Source organism: Ailuropoda melanoleuca, chromosome 14, assembly GCF_002007445.2.
Source record: "Ailuropoda melanoleuca isolate Jingjing chromosome 14, ASM200744v2, whole genome shotgun sequence".
NCBI lineage: Eukaryota > Metazoa > Chordata > Mammalia > Carnivora > Ursidae > Ailuropoda > Ailuropoda melanoleuca.
The window spans coordinates 92,419,268-92,433,352 of record NC_048231.1 but is presented as its reverse complement, the minus strand read 5'-3'; the positions used below and the strand labels follow the sequence as shown (position 1 = coordinate 92,433,352).

General features: G+C 39.3%; 1 pseudogene; it reads left to right on the top strand.

Moving 5' to 3' along the window:
- Positions 1-3,782: 3,782 nt before the first annotated feature.
- LOC100482585 lies at positions 3,783-4,305 on the top strand (annotated as a pseudogene).
- The last annotated feature ends 9,780 nt before the right edge of the window (positions 4,306-14,085 follow it).

Genomic DNA, 14,085 nt, shown 5'->3' with positions numbered 1-14,085 from the left:
GTTCCAACTCTACTGCTTCTAGTTCTGTGGCTTTAGCTGAGTTATTGAATAGCTTTGACCTTCAATTTTCTTTTTTATAAATGGAGAAAATGATATCAATATTAGCAGATATTTATAAGAATGACATAATTTTTGTAAGTTGTCTAGTGCAGTTAGCAAGACTTAACACTTAATTAGTTTCTTTTAGAACTTGCTTAGAAACCCAAATGTCAAAATGATGTGGGAAGCAAAGGAAAGGAAAAAAATGGTAAATTTCCTTACTTCCCACAGCTCCCTGGCAAGTCCTTGAAACAGGCAGAGTGACAGTCCTCAAGGAACTCAACTGCCTCGATGTTAATACTTTGCTAAGGGCCAAAGGCAATCTTAGCCTGACCCCCAGGATCCTGTAAGTCTACTGTAACGTAAAAATTTCTTTGGAAACTTCTTTTATCTCTACCCCCCCCAGAAATACATTGGCAATCATCCCCCAAACATATGACCCCCGATATACATCTGAAGGGTCTCATGATAAAGGTTTTATTAGATAGAAATAAATGACCTTTTCCTAACAATAGCTAGCCCCTCAAGGTCCTGGAAACCTTGCTTCCAAAATTTCTTAGAGACTTCTGCAATCCCTAACCCCCTCCCAACTTGAAAGTATGTAATGGGCCACTCCTCACAACCCCAGTGCAGCTCTTTCTGCCCAAGGGTTCTATCCCCATGCTTTAACAAAACCACCTTTTTGCACCAGAGACATGTCAAGAATTCTTTCTTGGCTGGCGGCTCCGGACCCCAACATCTTTCCTACATCAAAAAGACTGCATGGTGGTGTAGAACAATAAATTCAGCCTTCTCTCTTCTCATCATGTCCTAAGATGCCAAACTGGCTGATAATCAAAACCCTAAGGAGAAAACATATGCTCCAGACACCAGCTTTGTCTTGGCAATGGTCTGCGTTTAACTTGACGGTAAATAGGAGGTGACAGCTGAATCTGGTGTGGAGATTCCAGGGGGGTGGTTTTCCCGGAGGACTTTAACTGGAAGCTCATCTACTGCAAATAAATGATCATTGTTGAAAATACCTGAGAGTAGGGGAGAGAGGGTCTTGCAGAGGAAAGTCCTGGAATTCGTGGACAGGGCTAAAAATAAAAAGCGGGAAATAATGTGGATAGTATATCCTCTTGATGAGATAATTGCTGTCATCTCCACCTCTATTCCACAAGTTTCTTTAGCAATTCCTTTTAATCAGCCATATCTGAAATGGGCACGGTAGAAAATTTTGTCCATGAATATGCTTAAATATATGCTGATGAGTGATAACTGAGCCTTAATCTTTGTCATGTATTTTTGGAGTATTTAAAGTACTTTCACCTTTACAATTTCATGTTTTCTGTATGACCTTTTAAGGAAAGTAGGGTATTATCCCCCTTTTCCATATAAGGAATCTAAAATTAGGCAAGTGGCACAAGGAAACTACCTAATTAATGGTCATGGTTAGTAAGTGGAAAAGACCCCTACCTTCTGACTGAAATTTGAGTCTACTATGTCCTTGTCGTTATATGAGGATTTCTAACTATTTTCTCAGTAGACAGTAATAGTCATGATCCATCCATCCCCTTTTTGGAGAGTTTTTCCTCTGATATTAATTATATTTTCTTACTCAACAGATTTATTTCAGGCCTTGCTGCGTCTAGGGTCACAAGAGACTAACATTTGCTGTTTTTCATCCTGCATAGTTTTGGGAGGATGTTATGGAAAATTGGCAGCATATCACTTCCTTCATCCGGTTTGATCCCAGGCTTTCAGAAGATTGGGGACTTGAACTTCTCATCTGTGAGAGTGAGATGAGGGTTGAATTATTGAACACCTGGTCAGAGTTAGATTTCACTTTTTTTCACAGCTTATGTTTGTTCACTTCTGATCTTAACTGACTAGGACATAGGCTACAACACAATTGATTCCCTTCCTTTTACCTTCTGGAGGCTGTCAAAAAGTAAAAGCCACTGGCCTTCACAAGAAACTCTCTTCTCTGGTACAGAGACTGTCACATTCCTTCCATGTTACTCAGCATTTTACAGTCACTTTGAGGCATAGAACACCCTCACCCCATTTTTCCCCTTCTCATTTTAAACAGGAAAGCACCTCTGAGAAACCCTTGGGTGAAGAAAAACAATGGCATGAAATCCTACTTAAGGCATCTCATGAAAGTTACAACAGCTTTTTGCAAAAACCCCAGTGTTCTCCTCCTTTTACTAGTAATTCTATTTAGATATTAACAGCATTTTATTAGTAATCATGTCTATGATTGGTCAAATCACCTAATATTTCAAAAGGACCAGTTTGGTTATCTCCATTACAAACTATCACCAGATTTAATGGCTTATAACAGCAGTCGTTCATTTGCTTATGATTTTGCGATTTGGGCAGGCAAAAGAAGTCATTGGGGTGGTGGTTCTAGTCTTCTCTCTTGGAGTCTCTCATGCAGCTGTGGTGGCCTGGAGGCTTGAATGGGGCAGGGATGTTCAAGATGGTTTCTGTACTAAGGTGAAAAGTTATCTCCCAAAATTTCGTGTTTACCCAGAACCTCAGAATGTGATGTTATTTGGAAAAGGGTCTTTGCAGATGTAATTAGCTAAGATGAGATCATGCTGGAGTAGAATGGGCCCTAATTCAATATGAGCATTGTCCTTCTAAGAAGAGAAGAGGGAGAATGCCACGTAACAAGAGACAGATATTAGAGTGATGTCACTGTAAGCCAAGGAACCCCAAGGATTGTTGGCAACCATCAGAAGCTGGAAGATGCAAGGGACACATTCTCCCTCAGAACCTCCAGAAGGAGCCAGCCCTGCTAACACACCTTGATTTTGGACTTGTAGCCTCCAGAAATGTGAGTGAATAAATTTTCTATTGTTTTAAGCCACCCAGTTACAGCAGCCCTAGGAAACGAAGACAGATTTACTTGCCTTAGCTGGGATGGCTGGAACGGCTGGGAACTGACCACCCCCACCTCCCTACTCCAGATCCCCACCCCCCTCCCATCTCTCTTGGTCTCTTCCTCCATGTGGCCTCTTCACCAGAGTAGCTGGGCCTCTTTATGTGGAAAAGAATGGAAGTGGAAGCTACCAGACATCTTCTGGATTAGGCCGAGAGCTATCACTAGCTCCCTTCTGCCCTTTTCTGTTGGTTAAGGCAAATTGCAGAGCTGGCTCACGTTCAGGGGGAGGAAACAGACTCCACTTGTTGATGGAGCAGAGACAGACATACGCAGGAATAGAAGGAATTGTTGATGTCCATCTTTGGAGTCAGTCCACAAGGGCTATAGCTACCTGAGTTTGAATGAGTGTTTTATTCCATGATATACCTCTTAGTACAAGTTATTATTTAGGCTTAACGAGACTTCTTACACTGATGATCTTCTAAACTTTCAAGTCATGTCTTTGAATGTCAGCCAGCCTCCGCCTGTGTCAGCCTCTCCCAGCTGGGCAAGCAGAGGTCCAGGGGCCAGGCACCCACGCTGAGATTCTAGGATCTAGGATTCAGCATGGGAGTGGGTGCAGCTGCCCGTGGGAGAGGTCCTGTGGCATTTCTTGTGTCAGAAATTATTGTTTCCATGAGGTTAGTTCTGACCACAATCCATACCACTCTCCAAACTAGAGCTTATAGGATGACAGTGCCTTTCTGTGAAAGATTATAAATGTTGACACAATCAAGACAATGCATATGACCATGTGAAATAGGAGAAGAAGTTGCTGTACGAATAAAAGTCAACAGCTGAGTACCCTGCCAAGAGTTTCTGCCGGAAGATGACGGCCACAGAGCTGACGCTGCTGGAGAAGTCCCTGGGGGCTGAGCAAAGAGAACAAACACAGCGCTGATGGTGAGCGCCAGATTCCAGTTCTTCAAGCAAACAATGGTCCAAGTCTACCAGGACTGACTACTGTAGCAGCTCATCTTGTCAAGCAGGCCAACAAAGAACATTTGCTTGGGAGCACTGCAGAAGAAAAAGCAATCGTTCAGCAGTGGTTGGAATACAAGGTAACTTGAGTAGACGGACACTTCAGTAAAGACGATATCCACACTCTGTTGAAGGATCTTAATTCCTATCTTGAAGATAAAGTCTACCTTACAGGATATAACTTTACCTTAGCAGATATCCTCTTGTACTACAGACTTCATTGCTTTAGAGTTGACCTGACAGTTCAAGAAAAGGAGGAATATCTTAATGTGTCTCGCTGGTCTTGTCACATTGAACACTACCCAGGGATTGGGCGGCATCTGTCCATTGTTGTCTTCATCAAGAACAGACTATGTACTAATTCCCACTAGAAGCTATCCATGACCTACAGAAGTGTGATCACAAATATTTTAAATGGAAAGTGTATTCTGGACCAGAGAACCAACGTAAATTGATACAGTCATTCTTTATTTGCTGAAGTTGATGGAATAAACTTACGTCTGAAAAAAAAATCAACAGCAGAAACTTGACTTGAGAGTTTTAGAGGGCCCAGGTATTGAACTTGAGTTGGTTTGATTCTAAATCCCAGTACTTCCACTATAAACTGCATAGTCTTTTATGAAGTACTGAAATGTCTGTGGAAGAACTTAAAAGATGGGCAAAAAAAGAAGCTATAACTTAATGTTATTAAGAAATGGAATGACGTTGTAGGGTAGTGCAGTATGTCTCTTTCTCAGGCAACTTAATTTTTTTCCCTTAAAATATATTATTAATATCTGACACATACAAAAGAAGATATGTATTGTACATGTACACAATAATATGGGGGCACCTGGGTGGCTCAGTCAGTTGAGCATCTGACTCTTGCTTTTGGCTCAGGTTATGATCTCATGGTCATGAGATTGAGTCCTCGTCAGGCTCCACACTCAGTACAGAGTCTGCTTGGGATTCTCTGTCCCTCTCCCTCTGCCCCTCCTGCTCTTTCTCTCACTCTCTCTCTCGAAAATAAATAAATAAATCTTTAAAATAATAGTAACAGTATAAACGGTGAACTCACACCTCACTGAGGAAGTAGAACATTGACAACATCATTGCATCAAACTTCTTCCCCTTCTCCATCCAGAAGATCTCCATCCTGGGGCACCTGGCTGGCTCAATTAGAAGAGCCTGTGACTCTTGATCTTGGGGTCGTGTGTTTGAGCCCCATATTGGGTGTAGAGATTATTTAAATAAATAAAACTTAAAAAAAATAGAAGATCTCTATCTGATCTTTAACCACAGTTCTGAATTTTGTATGTATCATCGCCTTGGTTATTAGGCAAACTAGATCTTCAGGTTTGAATTAAAAGGGAGAAATCTAGCTTGGGTCCGAGTTAACTTCAAAACAATTTTCTAGTTATTAGCATATTAACTCATCTGCTTTTTGCACATCCAGTAAAAGTGTGGCAGTGACACCTACATGATGAGCAGCTTCTGGAAGCAGTAGTGATTTCATGAGGACTGCTGGGTTTGCAGTAATGCCTCACAGTTCACCATATGTAGCAGCTTCCTTCTTCTGGTCTTCCACAGGCACTGTGAGCCCAGGACACTTTCAGAGAACTTCCTTCTCATTCTGCTATTAAATTGCTTCTCTTTATCATTTTCTCCTTGGGTGTCTGGGTCAGCTGTACTCCAGCTTGCATCCATAGCTTCTAGAAGACTGGGGAGTCTAAAGAGTTTCAGGCCTGAAAATGTGACAGCCATGGGGCTATACCAGCAGAATTGTGTGAAGTAATTTGCATAATCTGTTTTCCAAGAAAATCACAGCAGCATGGAAAAGTTTTTTCAGGAATATGCAAAATCTCAAAGGTAAACAGTCCACCTGGGACATATTTGCTGTTGAGTTACTTCAGGGGTGTATAAATCATGCAAATTCTGTTATGATCACTTTCATTGCAGACAAATACATTTTTTTTCCACTTGGAGAGTTTTTAATTTCATTTCCCTTTTATAAAAGTAAAATGATATGCACATGGGCTTTTTGTTGTTGTTGTGCGGAAGATTTAATAATAAAGTGCGCTATTACCTCCTCTCCCATCCCCGGTACAATTTCCTAGAGTCAGCCACTTTCAATAGTTTTCATTTCTAGTTTTTCTGGTGGCCTCCTGAATATCCTTAAATGATATGCAACTCCTTGACTGTTTATTCATTCATCCTTTTTGAATTTTGTTATTATTCCATTTTTTCTAATGGCTGCAACTGCACTCTCTCTAACCTTATAACTTATTACTCTCCCCCACTGAGGGACATGCCCGCTCCTCAAACATATCAGGTTTACTTCTGCCTCAGTTTCCTTGCCCCTTGATGTTCCCACTGCCTGGAATGCATTTCCTCCAGATATGCCCATACCCCACTCCCTCCAGTCTTTACTTCATCGTCATTTCAGGAAGACAGAGCTGGGATTGAAATCGAGAGCCCCCACTCCCAATGTACTATTACATCTTCAAGCCAAGGTTGATAATACTGTATTTTGTTCAATACGTACATTAAAATCTTCCCTGAGTGGATTCTTAAAGTTTGAAAATGAATATATCTGCTTTTACACTCTATTCTAGGATTATTTTTTTTGGGGGGGGGTCCCAAGTCATGATTTTTTACCAATCAGAGGAGACTATTTCTAGATGCTTCTTTCCTTTGTGCCCAACTTGGTTTCCTTCCCTTTCTGATCCTGGAGGCTGGTGAGACTATAGTCAGTCAGAGCTGGTCTTTCCTTCACTGAAATGACCCATGGTGGTCCCTCTCCTATACTCTTAGCAGTTACGGATTAATTCCTATACTGCCATTGGGTTGGTATCTCAAGTATAGTGGGAAGCATGGCAGAAAGGAGAAGAACAAGGGAGGGAAAGCTTAAACTGGAAGCCCCCAACAAATGGAGTTTTTGAAATTTTATTTCAAAATGAGACTCTGGAGGACTGCCTGGGTGGCTCAGTTGGTTAAGCATCTGCCTTAAGCTCAGGTCATGATCCCAGGGTCCTGGGATTGAGCCCCACATTGGGCTCCTTGCTCAGTGGGGAGCCTGCTTCTCCCTCTCCCCTCCCCCTGCTTGTGCTCTCTCTCTCTGTCAAATAACTAAATAAAATCTTTAAAAAAATAAAATAATTAAAAAATAAAATGAGAATCTGGAACAAAAAAGGGAGGGGGAGAACTAGCATTTATTGAATGGCTTCCCACGTGCCAGACACTGAAATATGTACTTTTCCCATCTCAGCTGATGGAAACTTCATGACAGTCTGAAAGGCTAAAGGGTCTCATGGTGGAATGAGAGAGGGATTTTATACACTTGAAACCTTTTCTTCATACCACTTGTGTAATGTTGGGGACCCTCCACTGCTCTCTCGCAAGGGTGATTCAGATCAAAAGACCTAGGATAAATATAGTCTGGGGACATTGAGGCATATGGACTCCTTGAGGAGAAAACTTGGCTTTTGCTGACAGCCTCCTGGATTATCTACCAGCTCGTGGGCAGGCAGTCGCTTTGCATCTCTCAGTGTTATAACCCTAGACAGAAGCCATATGGCCTTGTGTTTACTATCATGGAGGGATATTTAGCTTTTATTTTTGAGGGATAGAAAAGAGTAAATGATGGTAGAGCACATTTTAAAAGTGATTAAAATTGGTAGAATACACGCATGTACTTCCAAACCCCAATATTTTCTGAAATAATTGTATAAAGTGATTAATTTATAGATCTCTGAAAGGAGCCTCAGGGTGACTAATAATGCACACACAGAGTTCATTAGATTAGACTACTGTTCACATTTTTATATAAAATATAAAATACACTAAAAAGACTTGCAAAACCCTAAAAATAAAGCCAGGCTCTTGAATTCCTAACAATATTCTGACAATTCCTAAATGTAGCTTTGATGAAATTTGGTACATTGGGAAAGATTTCCCAAACTGCCTGACTTTTTTTATTTTTAAAGATTTTATTGATTGATTGATTGATGAGAGAGAGAGAACACAAGTGGGGGGAGAGGGGCAGAGGGAGAGGAAGAGGGAAAAGCAAACTCCCCACTGAGCAGGAAACCTGATGCAGGGCTTGATCCCAGGACCCTGGGATCATGACCTGAGCCAAAGGCAGATGCTTAACTGACTGAGCCACCCAGGCATTCCCTGACTTTTTTTTTTTTTTCAATTGTTATTTACTTGTTTTTGTATTCAAGTATAATTAACATACAGTGCTATATTAGTTCAGATGTACGATATAATGATTCAACAATTCTATACATTTTTCAGTGCTCATCAAAGTGCGTACTCTTAATCCCCTTCATCTATTTCACCCATCCTTCCACCCACCTCCGTCTCTGGAAACCGCCAGTTTGTTCTCTGTATTTAAGAGTCTGGTTTTTTGTTTGTCTCCTTTTTTCTTTGTTCATTTGTTTTGTTTCTTAAATTCCCCATATGAGTGAACTCATATGGTATTTGTCTTACTAACTTACTTCACTTAGCATTATACCCCCTAGGTTCATCTATCCTGTTGTAAATGGCAAGATTTCATTCTTTTTTATGGCTGAATAATATTCTATTGTATATATGTATTGTATCTTATTTATCCATTCATCTATTGATGGACACTTGAGTTACTTCCAGATCTTGATTATTATAAATAATGCTGCAATAAACATAGGGGTTCAAGTATCTTTTCCAAATTAGTGTTTTCATTTCTTTTGGTAAGTACCCAGTAGTGGAATTACTTGATCATATGGTAGTTCTATTTTTAATCTTTTGAGAAGCCTCCATACCTCCAGACTTCCTGACTCTTTCTTTCCATTAGGACAAGTTAGGATGGAAAAGGTCTTGCCTAAGACACAGCTGGAACTATAGGAACAGAAACTGGTATATTTCAAAAACCCTTTGGGCAGCCGCAGAATTATATTTTATAGCAAACACATTAAAATAACTTCCAATCCATGTGTTACGGGAAAAATGAATCACTTCTGTGCTGTCTTCAGAAATTCAAATTAAGTCATTTTTCAAAAGGGAAAAGCAGTTGCAGAAATGCTAAGGTTGACTACCTCCCGATAAGCTCTATTCCCAAGCAGACAAGTGTATTGGAATTACTTTAAGAAGGTTGTCAGCTTTTCCTTGTTTGGGTGTAAATGAACTCCTAATAAAAAAATGTTCCTGAATTAGACCTTGGCAGTCCACTGCTTACAGATGGATTGAGTTCCCCAAATTGGATTCTAACCCAGTTGTTAGGAAATAAGAATACATTTTGCAGTGAAACAATGTTATACGTGATGGTTAGAGTCCCAGGCCAGCCCATAAAACTCTATTTAACTCCCAATGTTCTATAAAGAATATTATAGGGGCGCCTGGGTGGCTCTTTTGGTTAAGCATCTGACTTCAGCTCAGGTCATGGTCTCAGGGTCCTGGGATCAGGCCCCGTGTTGGGCTCCATGCTCAGCGGGGAGTCTGCTTTGCCCTCTCCTTCTCCCTCTGACCCTCCCCCTGCTTGTGCTCTCTCTCTCAAGTAATTAAATAAAATCTTTAAAAAATAAAAAGAATATTATAGACCAGTGTTTTTCAAATTGAAAGCCTCAACCAATTAGTGGGTCATAAAAGCAACTTAGTGAATGGTGACAGGCTTTTAAAAATAAGGACAGACTAGAATGAAAGAGAAAACTATCAGAGCACATTGCATGAGATAAGGGTAGGTATTTTTTCGTGGAACTCCTGTTTCAGATATGTGTATAGTGTGTATATGATACTGGGTAACAATGCAAATACATGTTTTACTGTGGTCTAAGGCCAAAGAAAATTCGTGTAGCATTGCAATAAGCCATGTCTCCCTGCAGGACATGTTCAGAGTCATGGGCATCAGGATTACATGTCTCCCTGCAGGACATGTTCAGAGTCATGGGCATCAGGATTACATTTCTGCAGATAGCTTGGATTTCAAGTGATTTAAACTAACTCCTGTTAAGCAGGAAGATGTGTGTGTGTGTGTGTGCGTGTGGCATGTATGTGTGTAGCTCTTGAATGAGAAACTGGGGTACCTGGGAAGGAGATGAAGAGTAGGAGTAATGTGTACTGGTGGAGTGGGAAGTGATGACTGGGATTCCCAGGTGGGAGTTAACAAGTTTTTTGTGCTACTTGTGAGCTAAAAATGGTTTTTACACTTTTAAAAAAGTGTTACAGAAAGAAGAATAAAATAACATATGTGGCCAGCAAAGACTAAAATATTAACTATCTAACCCTCTACAGCAAAAGTTTGCAGAACCCTTTATTCTAGGGGAACAAGGAGCAAGTAATTGTTAGGACTTTGAATGAAAGTAAGAAAAACCCAAAGTGCACTCCAAGCACAAGCCAGAGGATAATGATATATCTTCACCTAGTGAAACTACAAAAGATCAAGAATAAGGATAAATCTTAAAAGTTCTCAGTGAGAAAAGATGGAGTTCTTAAAGGAAGTGATTGTCAGGCTAACAGCTGACTTCTCATTAGCCAAGATAGAACAGAAGCAAAGTGTTAGAAAAAATACTTCAACCTGGAATTTTAGGCCAGGTAAGTCATATTCCAAGATTGAGAGTCAAATCATTGGTTTTAATAATTTGTTTTGTTTTTTTTTGGGGGGGGCGGTTTTGGTGGTTTTTTTGGCTCTGTGTCTGAGTAAAAGCAAAAATAAACTATCGGGACTACCTCAAACTAAAAAGCTTTTGCATAGGGAAGGAAACCATCAACAAAATGAAAAGACAACCTACTGAATGGGAGAGATACTTGCAAATGATATATACAATATATACAATATACAATAAAGGGTTAATATCCAAAAATATATAAAGAACTCACACGACTCAACACACACACACACACACACAATCTGATTAAAAAATGGGCGGAGGACTTGGATAGACATTTTTCCAAAGAAGACATGCAGATGCCCAGCAAGCATATGAAAAGATGGCTCAATATCACTAAATATCAGGTAACGAAGTTAGACACCCATGTATCTCCTGGGACGCTAGGGATAAAATAAAACAGCCTACATAAAAAAAAAAAAAAACCCAAAAAAAATCAGGGAAATGCAAATCAAAACCACAATAAGATATCACCTCATACTAGTGAGAATGGCTATTATTAAATACAAACAATAACAAGGATGTTGAGTAAAGAGAACCCTTGTGCACTGTTGGTGGCAATGTAAACTGGTGTAGCCACTGTGGAAATCGGTATGGAGGGTCCTTAAAAAATTAAAAATAGAACTCCACATGATCCAGCAATTCCACTTCTGGGAATTTATTTAAAGAAAACAAAAACACTAGTTCAAAAAGATATGTGCACTTCTATGCTCATTGCAGCATTATTTACAATAACCAAATATAGAAGCAACTTAAGTGTCCATCAATAGATGAATGGATAAAGAAGATGTGGGGTGTGTGTGTGTGTATATGTATGTGTGTGTAATATTACTCAGCCATAAAGAAGAATGAGATCTTGCCACTTGTGACAATATAGAGGGTATTATGCTAATTATGCTAATGTATATTTCACTTAAATATACAACCTAAAAAATGAAACAAATGAACAAACAAAACAAAGAAGGAACAGACTCATAATACAGAGAACAAACCAGTAGTTGCCAGAGGGGAAGGATAGGAGGGGGATGGGCAATGAAGAGGATTAAGAGGTACAAACTTCCAGTTATAAAATAAGTAAGTCATGGGGATGTGAAGTACAGGATAGGGAATAGAGTCAATAGAGTCAATAATATTGTAATAACTTTGTACAGCCACAGATGGTAACTAGACATACTGTGATCATTTCATAATGTATATAAATGTTGAATCACTATGTTGTACACCTGAAACTAATATAATATTGTATGTTAACTGTACTTCAATAAAGAAGATTAAGAGTTATAAAAAGAAATTTTTTTTTTAAAGATTTTATTTATGTATTCGACAGAGAGAGAGACAGCAGCGAGAGAGGGAACACAAGCAGGGGGAGTGGGAGAGGAAGAAGCAGGCTCATAGCAGAGGAGCCTGATGTGGGGCTCGATCCGGTAACACCGGGATCACGCCCTGAGCCGAAGGCAGACGCTTAACCGCTGTGCCACCCAGGTGCCCCTAAAAAGAAATTTTCTAACATAAAAAGTTTATGGTAATTTCCTTCCTGTAATCCCTCAGTGAAATAACTATTAAAGTAAGTATTCAGCAAGAAGAAAAAAGAGAAACCTGAAAGAACATTTGTAAAAACTAACGTATATTTGACCATAAAGCAGGGCTCAAGAGCTGTCAAAGGATTGGGGCGCCTGGGTGGCACAGCGGTTAAGCATCTGCCTTCGGCTCAGGGCGTGATCCCGGCGTTATGGGATCGAGCCCCACATCAGGCTCCTCCGCTATGAGCCTGCTTCTTCCTCTCCCACTCCCCCTGCTTGTGTTCCCTCTCTCGCTGGCTGTCTCTATCTCTGTCAAATAAATAAATAAAATCTTTAAAAAAAAAAAAAAAAAAAAGAGCTGTCAAAGTATTGAATCATATAGAGTATGTTTTCTAACCGTAGTGGAAATCAAAAGACTACTAGTTAATCCCCATATGTTTAGAAATTAAGTAATACACTTGTAAATAACCCATAGGTCAAAGCAATATTTCAATGAGAATGATAATGAAAATATGACACATCAAAAATTGCAAGATGTAGCTAAATATCTAAATACTTAGATTTATAACATTAAAATCATGCGTGAGAAAAAAAGGAAGGCTGAAATTGAAGAGTTAACTGTTCCTCTCAAGAAGTTAGGAAAAGAATGAGAAACCCAAAGAAAGTATAAAATAGAAATTAATAAAAATAAAAGTAATAACAATAGAAGTCAATGAAATAGAAAACAAATATGTAATAAAGGAGATCAAGGGTGTCTGGTTGGGGCAGTTGGTTAAGTATCCGACTCTTGGTTTGGCTTAGGTCATGATCTCAGGGTTATGAGATCAAGCCCCGCATGGGGCTCCGCACTCCATGCAGAAAGTCTCCTCAAGACTCTCTCTCCCTCTCCCCCTCTCCCCCACTCTCTCTCAAGTAAATAAATAAGTCTATAAAAAAAGGGGGGATCAATAAAGTCAAGAGTTAATCCTTTAAAAAAAAGACTCATAGCATTGAAATCCCCTGGTAATATGAATCCATTAAAATAAAAAAGAGGTAGAGAAAGGACAAACATAACCAATCTTAGGAATGAAAAAAGGGTCATGATTACAGATCTAATAAGTAAATGATAAATATCTAAATGATAAAAGAATACTATGAGCAATTATAGTTTGAAAATTTAGGTGAAGTAGACAAATTCTTAAACTTCCCCAAACTGGCAAGATGATACAGAAAACTTGAATATGTCTGAATATTAAGGAAATTAAAATCAGTAATTTAAAATCTTACCAGAAAGAAAACACCAGTCGGTTGGACTTACTTTTGAGTTCTACCAACAACTAAGGAAAAAATAAATGATCTTAAGCTCTAAGGAAAAAAATGGGAAAAATCTCCAACGTATTTTATGAGGCAAATGTAACCTTAATATCAAAATTTTACAAAGATATAATGAGAAAGAAAAGTTACAGACCAGTTTTACTCATAAACATAAATACAAACATCATAAATAAATATTAAAAAACCAAATTCGCAAAATGTAAAAGTGACGCACCATAACCAACTAGGTTTTCTCCACAAGGGTTTAAACTACATAGGTTGGTTTATCAAACAAAAACTAACAGTGTAGGGGCACCTGGGTGGTTGTCAGTAAAGCATCTGCCTTCAGCTCAGGTCATGATCCCAGGGTCCAGGCTCCCTGCTCAGTGGGGAGCTTGCTTCTCCCTTTCCCTATACCCCTTCCCCCCCTCATGTACACACTCCCTCTCAAATACATAACAACAACAACAACAACAACAAAAATCTTAAAAAAAACAAACCTAGCAGTGTAATTTGCCCATTAACAGAATAAAGGAGAAAAAGCATATGATCATCTACAGATGCAGAATTGATATTTGACAAAACATCCATTCATGGTAAAAACTCATAGCAAATTAGGAAAAGAAGGAAAATTCTTTAACCTGATAAAAATTTTAGGACAGAAAGAACAATTGCACCTGTGCCCCAGAACAGACTTGTGCATATTTGGAAAGGT